The sequence below is a fragment of the Melanotaenia boesemani genome, chromosome 1 (assembly GCF_017639745.1).
Source record: "Melanotaenia boesemani isolate fMelBoe1 chromosome 1, fMelBoe1.pri, whole genome shotgun sequence".
Classification (NCBI taxonomy): Eukaryota; Metazoa; Chordata; class Actinopteri; order Atheriniformes; family Melanotaeniidae; genus Melanotaenia; species Melanotaenia boesemani.
The window spans coordinates 35,839,288-35,847,268 of record NC_055682.1 but is presented as its reverse complement, the minus strand read 5'-3'; positions in this window follow the sequence as shown (position 1 = coordinate 35,847,268).

Here is a 7,981-nt window from a genome sequence, read left to right as displayed (position 1 = left end):
GTCGCGTGACTTGACACCATGAACGATGAGACATTTATCTTGGAAATGGAAAATCACACCACTTTGTACAACACCACACATCCCTACTATAAAGAATAAAGAGAACACACGTGAGGCTGGAAAATCCTTTTGCTGGTTTATTGTTCTTTTTTAAATGCCCATTAACACACCAGCTATCACGTGATGTTGCAATTCTTGCGTGATTGAGTAAACTGGAGAGTCCAGCTGCAGCAGAGGCGCTCAGCTCTGAACACTTCTGGTGTGACAGGGTGGCAGGCAGAAAGCTCGACATTGCTGCTCCACGGCACGCACAGAGGGGTCAGCCTCAGTTGTAGGCAATACTGAGTATGCAGTCATTTAAGTGTGTATTAGTTAACGCATAAAATGCTGTTGACGGCTTTTTTTCCCGGGGCTTATTGAAACTGTAACATAACAGGGTCTGAAAACAAAACTTTTTAACAGCTGTGCAATTGTCTTCTTGCATTAAATAAAGAGTCTCCCTGGAGTTGCCGTAGGCTGCAGGATAAATAGGTAAAGAAATTGCAGTGACACTTGTAGCTGTGCACCATTGTATCATGTGAATAGCTAATCTGCAACTGCCTGCTGATTTGAACAACAGTATTCCAGAAAAACCAAAACAGGGCTGGGTGGAAGGTGCTGGGCTGGAGAATGTCTTGCCTTGCAATCAGTCCCTTGCAGCACATGGAGAGCTGCTGTAATTAAGGAGAAGCGTCCCGCATGAATCCTATCCATGAAGCAGGACTTTAATTCCTCACTAATTGAGGCCAACGTGGGAAAGGCAGAAGGAGGGGTGAAGAACTGGAGTCTCCTGTTTGCTGGACCGACCACTGAGTTAGGTGATTAGCTGAGGTGTACCAAAAGTAACAATGAAACTGAACCTCACCAGCACAGCCAGAATCACTTGCCCACCTTTCCCTGCTCCTTTACCAACCCCCACTGCTCTGAAAGAAAACCTGACCCAAAATGAAACAAACTTTTTCATTATGGAGCATTTTTATCTGCCAGTGGGAGGCAGCTTAGGAAAGGTTGAGGTGATGATGAGGGAGGTGGAAGAGGGGCATGCGGTTAGACTGATTACCTTCATTTGATTGCTGTCTAATGTCGGTGGGATTGCTGTCGAAATTCCAGAGGAAACAATGGAGCGACTGCTCAGTGCTCCCAATTTTACATGTAATCAAGGGAAACCTTTAAAAAAGTCTACATCATCTATTTTGTTTGTCTAACAGTTTGTGAAAGGGTTTATTTTAAGCTTTTCTTCTCACCATTTAACAAACAAACAATCTGCTCAGTGTAATGTGAGGTGAGCCGTCAAATGCACAGACTTCAGCTTCAGCTGACAGTTGTTTTTTGTAAAGGTGCTGTTCGCCGTTTTGGCTGCATGTGTTGCTTCCTTTACTTTTATGTGTGGATTTCACCAGAGGCAAGAGGTTAAAAGCAATAAGAAAGTCTGTCACACTCCTCTCTCTCACTCTATCGCTGTCTGTCTGATTTTTTTTTTTTTCTATACATATAGAACTCTTCATGTCAGAGATGCTTCTGACAGATGCTCAGATTTACTTGCAGTTGCCACAGTTGTCTTGGATAAAATTAGGCATTTTTTTTATATTGTAACTTTGAAATATAAAATTCTGTCAACATGAGCAAACTTGCTGTGGTAATCACAGTAAACAGCTACTGGTTGTGCTGTTTAGTGTACCAAACTCAAGATGTAAAATAGTACAAATCCATTTGCCACCTTTTTATGCCAATTTTCTGGACATTTTTCTTGAGATATTAAAGCTTTTCTTTGTTTATAACACTTACCAGCCCCACCACATAGAATATCAGCTGAGTGTTTTAGCTCTGTGGCAGCACTAGCATGAACTAAATTTAACAATTAACAATCTAACTTTGTCCAAACTAGTCTTGGTTTGAAGAAGATCATTTTTACCTCATCTTTTAAGATTTTATTAAGTTATTTTGATCTATCAGAATTGGCAAAGATCAAATGTGAGAATTTGATCTCTCATAATGATTCAGTGCTCCTGGAAATGTTCTCAGTTTAGATAAAATGGCAGCAAGTAAAAGAAATCTCTGCCTGAATGGGATGTTTTTTTCAAGTAAGATGTCCTATTGCTTTCAAAAGACAATCTTTGGTTTCATAAAGGCTTGAATAAGATAAAAGTCTTGTTGAAGTGAACCGGATGTGAAGGCTCTTCATTTGCTGTGTATGTGCCACTCAGCACCACAGAACATACAGAGAGAGGTCAAGGGGGAAAAGCTGGTAATGGAAAGTACAGTCATTATGTATGAGGATGCTGGGGACTTAAATGTGACTGAAAATAATGTATCTGTTGTAATGTGAGTACTGCCGTGTCCTTGTTTGAAGTACTTGCACTCTTTGATTTATTGAGGTTTGTAACCTTGACCAAACACACTCCTTTGCTGTTTTTCCACAGTGAAGGGGAATGCCCCCCTCTTAGATTTGTGTTGCTTGCCTTGCACAAAAAACGTAGTATTTAATTGGTTATTTCTCTGACCTTCTTTCTTAGCATACAATGATGTTTCCCCCTGATTCTTTGTAATTCAGCTTTGTCCTCAAAGTGCTGGAGAGCACCTTATTTACCTCAGGAAAATCACTGGTGGCCCAAGAATCAAACCTACCCCCCCCCCCCCAAATTCATGAGGGGCAAAAATTGAATGATGGCTTCACAGATACAACTGGCACTCTGGACAAAAGGTCTGAAAAATTGATATGTTTGGAATTAACATATCTGTTGTGCAGATGCATTCCCTGTGGTCAGCTTGAGTGCACAGTTCATCAATAAAATATGACCGAATGAGCAACAAACATTGACAAGACGCCTGTCCAAATGCACTTTGGGAATGTGCATGAAGTGACTTGTTTAACTAAGCAACAAAGGTCAAATAAATGAATGCATGTGTTTTAAGTTAGAAAAATCAAGGGGAGTTCATTTGCATAGATCTTATATCTAGGTGTGTGAGAGAGTGAATAATTTAGCTGTTGTTGTTCTTTATATATATATGTTGGGTGTTTTTTTGCAATTTGCATTTAAAATGTTTGAGAGACGAAGACAATGCACATAACTGAGGAATTAATGAGTGAACATTGCCCTCTAGTGGTCAGTAGTTCTTTCTGTTCTGTCTTTCATGCTTCTCACCAACAGCTTTTTCAAACAGCTCAATATCAATTCCAAGGCAGCTCGTGTGCAGATGTGCATATATATGCGTATGCCCTGCAGATGGCTCTTTATTTATGAGATGATGGAATTCAAAACAATACATCTCCTGGGAGGGAAGGTGGTTTAGGTGTCAGGCTCTGGGAAAGAAATGGATGACTTCACATTGATTAATTCACATAAAAACACACACAACAGGAGCAAATATGAACAGGAGAAAAGCAATAACGAAAAAACGCTGCACTGTCTGTGTGCAGCTACTTGGATGCTGTTCTCTCAAGGGCACAGGGTTAACAGGGAAGTGGGCACAGCAGCACCTGGTGCCTACAGGGCCCCAAAGGATCCTGATCAATTCTTACATTTCAAGGAAAAAGTTATGAGAAACCACCACTCAAAGGAAGATAGATGAGAGAGAGTGGCTGTAAACACACAGATCAATAATATTCATAGCTTCGAGGAGAAAATGCGTTAAGTAAAAGCTTTTTACTCAAATGGATCTGAGAGGGGATGCTCAGAAAAGCCCCTTTATGCTCCAGAGAGAGAGATGGAGTCAGCTTTTATTAGCAAAAGACAAAACGAAAGAAAGAAAAAAGAAAGAAAGAAAGAAAGAAAGGCTTTTGTGCAATCGTATGTTGTATGAGTGGAGCTCCCAGTTATTTGCTGCACTATGACAAACACAGACGGAGCACTGTTTTCAAAATGTGCAAGTAAGCAGGGATTTTTTTTATGAAGCAGTGTCTGTGGACACTGGGATTTGCCTCTGAATTGATTAACTTCAGAAGATTCTCAAAAACAGAAGCTGCATTTTTAGAAATGAGCCACTGCAGAAACTATGAGTTAGGTAGGGTTACAAAGTCATTTTGGCTGCCCCACAAGGCAAACACCACAAACTTTGCAGAGTTTAGAAAAGCAGTGGGGTAATGGGATGAAAATGCAGACAGAGAGAAACAGGTGAGGCGTGGTGTAAGTTTAAAAAAAAAACTACTAGCAGGTGGTGGACTCAGAGGAGTGAGGAGGGAGAGGAGAGATGAGGTGAGAGGATGCAAAAAGAATAAAGAAAAATGATGGAGATGAATGGTAGCAGGGGCTAATGAGAGACAGGCTGGGAGTTTGTAATGGGCAAGGATGGCAGGCGAGGGCTCAGCAGAGCTGAGGAGGTTTAGCAAGGCGCGAGTGAGCGATCCAGGGGTCTTTACCCGACTCTTAAATCATCCACTGTGACAGAGACACAAAGGCTTGCCACGACACAGAGCTGCCAGTCGTCTTTTGAGCTCTTAAAACTGGAGATCTGCGTTGGGTAGATCTCTTAATGTTAGAGGAGATGCCTGGCAGCAACAAATGAGACCCACACAGCAACTCCCACTTAGCTGCACACCTCTAAAGCCCTGCCAATGCTGTGATCTACCTGCAGTCACCCTACAGCAAATACTAGGGCTCCTCTGTTCAGGCAGCTACAGTGTGTGTGTCACAGAACAGAGGGGGGGTGAAGAAAGGGATAAGTGTGTATTTGCTATCTTTTTGTCTGTGTGGGCATGTGCCCGGTGAACTCTGCCTTGTACACAAGTACTGATGGGAGAGGTTCTGTAGAAATATGACAGCTCTCACTGGTGAAGACTGTCCTCAGAGTAAGCCCTGCAAGAAATAAAGAGATTACTCTCACTTTCTCTCCATTCACACGCGTGTGCGCACACACACACACACACACAAACACACACGTACACACACACAAAGATGGTACTCTGTTAAGATGTGATTAGGCTGGCTGTCAGTTGTGAAGGGTCCTATCAAGGTTCAGTGCACGCCAAGAGCACACAAACGACGTTCTTAGCCAGTCTGCCTGACAGACTGCTAGTGGAGGAATGTCAAAGCTGGAAATAACAACTGGCCTTGACTTACAGCTGGACCGACAACGACTGGGGCTTTGCCAACAAGGAAAAAAAGAAGGACCTCTAGAGCATGCTGAAAACAGGAAAGAAATACCTGTATCGATCAGCCTGGCTAGAGAAGGTATTAAGAGAGGCAGGCCTATTTTGGAGTTGACAGACCAGAGCATCTACTTTAATTTGGTGTGTACAATGTGTCCCAGCTTTCCAAAAAGAACTTTAGGTGGGGCTTTTCATAGATACATGGAGTTACATGTGAGGACAGACTGCAGATTTACTTGTGATTCCTTCAGTCTATCAGAGTACAATGGGAAGCAGAGCTGCAGCTATCAGGCCCCTCAATTATAGAACCAACTCCGTCTCTACCTTTAAGATTAGGCTTTAAACCTTCCTTTTTGATAAATATCATAGTTAGTGGTTAGCCATCCCATAGCTATGCTGCCATAGGCTGGGGAGACATCCCATGATGCAACAGGTGCAACATTTTCTTTTTGTTTTCTTGGCGGTTGGTATGCAATGAATTGGTACATTACTGCCACAGCATACAGCTGTATACAACTTAAAATTAATCAAAATACTTTATTACAAACTAATATGGACAAAGATACACAAATTGAGTAGCATCTGGAACAGGATGCTAGAGAAAGAAATAGTTATTAGCAGTAAAATTACTGCCTTGCTGAGAAATAGGCACACAAGTTAAATTGTAGGAACATACATATTGACTCTCCAGTTCTGCAAATGCAAGCAAAAAAAATGCAAGCAGGCATATAGAAAGGTATGTGCAATGTGTATGACCCCTAAATTACAAAGAGCATGCTTGTCATGCTCTTTGTAGCACATCTTTGAAATCAGAGTGATACTTAGTAAACACACTGATTTGTGTGTATGTTAGCGGAGCCATGATATTTGCGTGTGGGCCCCAGCTTGAGGTGTCTAGGTCACAGCATGCCGATAAACAGCATGTCGCCGTAGTGAGTACTCTAGGCGCCGTAATTCATGCAGACGGTTTGATTAAAGAGCAATTGGAGCCCCCACAGCGCTAGAAAGAGTGGGATAATCACCATAAGAAAGAATTGCTTGGTAGCATAAATCTCAGCATGCTTCTCGTTGTGAAAGTTTTGATGAAGAGGGTGCAAGAAGTTTTCAAATGTCTAAAGTTGCCGAGAGGCCAATGATGTAGCAGATCCCCCCACTGAGTGACCAGATTAACTAATTGAGGGAATCTAAGTGGTCATTATGATCACTGTCTTTATGGGGAGGGCAGGGCAAGCATTAAAGCTGCTTTATCAGTTTATTAAAACAGAAAATAGCAAATATAGAGTAAAAGTAATTAAACAAATATATTCATCTCCAACCTCTATAGTTCTTCAAAGCTAGTATTCTGAACATATTTAAAGATATTGTTTTAGATCTATGACATGCACCTTTAATGTTCTCAGATTTATGTTTATATTTAGGCGTTTCTGCTGAACATTGCCTACTTTCCAGTAAAAGATCATTTAATTTGAATGAGCGTGTTTTGTTTTGTTTTTCTTTTTTATTTATAGACAAGTAAAGCAACTCTTCATATTTTTATTGTGTCTTATCTTCCACCCATTTCTTGAACAAATGCCTAACATTTACAAAGAGCACAAAGGACTAAAGAGAAAGGTGTTTTGCTTTGAGCTATAAGAGCAGGTGTTTTTGGCATCATTGTGTATAAAAGTGTGAAATCATCTCACACTGTAATTTTTTTTTTAAATATATATTGAAAACTATTTGATTAAATAAAAAGGGTAAATCATAACATGAAAAAAGTGGAGGATGCAGCTGTGCCAAATGTCAATATTTTTGCAGATAATTTTTAATACAATTTTTTTACCCTTTTTTCTTTTCATTTATTGCTTGCAATGCAAGCAATAGAGACTTTTTAAAAATATGTACAAAGTTTTAATTAAGAAACAATCCAAGTTGCAGAAATCTAACACAAAAGATAATAAATTTGAAACTTTTCATTTGCTACATGCTGTATTGTTTCCACCAGCTAATTGCTAACTTTGCTAATTCTGCCATGTGGTGATGTACAGATGGTGCATAGTGCATTCATCAAAGCTTGGTTATAGCAGTGGAAGTGAATAAGAGTAAATTTTATTATTTGTATTGATTGTAGACCCACCAAAAAGTGTTCAGCAGATGTGATTTTAGACTGATTTCTATGCAAAAGGTAGTAGCCTATTGTAAATAATATTGGACGATGATATTAACTCATACACTACTAGAGCTTCACAACATCCTGGTGTTTATTCTATGCCAGTGTGTTACAACCTCTACAGAGTCCAGGGGATAAGGGGTGGCAACGCATACGGTCGGAGATGGAATCTTACAATGAAAGTTAATTTATTTACAATAAGTGTGCATATATAGCAAAGGATTTATTCACTAAACAACAAAAAAAGTATCCAAAAGTCCATGTACTAAATAACTAAACACAAACTCCAAAAACAAAATAATAATCAATATAAAGCATCCTGTGACAGGAGTTAGAAAAAGTCCCAAAATGGCAGGTAGCAAAATATAACGGAAACAAGGAACACAGATCTGTAACTCTACAGCCAAAAGAGCTTCAACAAAAGACAAAGATCTGTGACTCAACAGTAAGCAAGCTCCAAGACAGCAAAGTCAAATCCTTAGTGGCAAGGTGAGCTCTAATCACACTCAGGCCTTGTTCAAGGTGACAATCTGTGCACCAATCTGACACAGCGGCCCAGAGTGCAGGTGATCAGGAGCTTATATAGTGAGATGTCTTCATGATTGGCCAGCCACAGAGGAGACGGAGCGGACGTCAACCAATCCTGGAGAAGGAGGGTGGATCCTTAGGCACAGGAACAGCGGCCAATCACCTGCAAGCACTGGCAC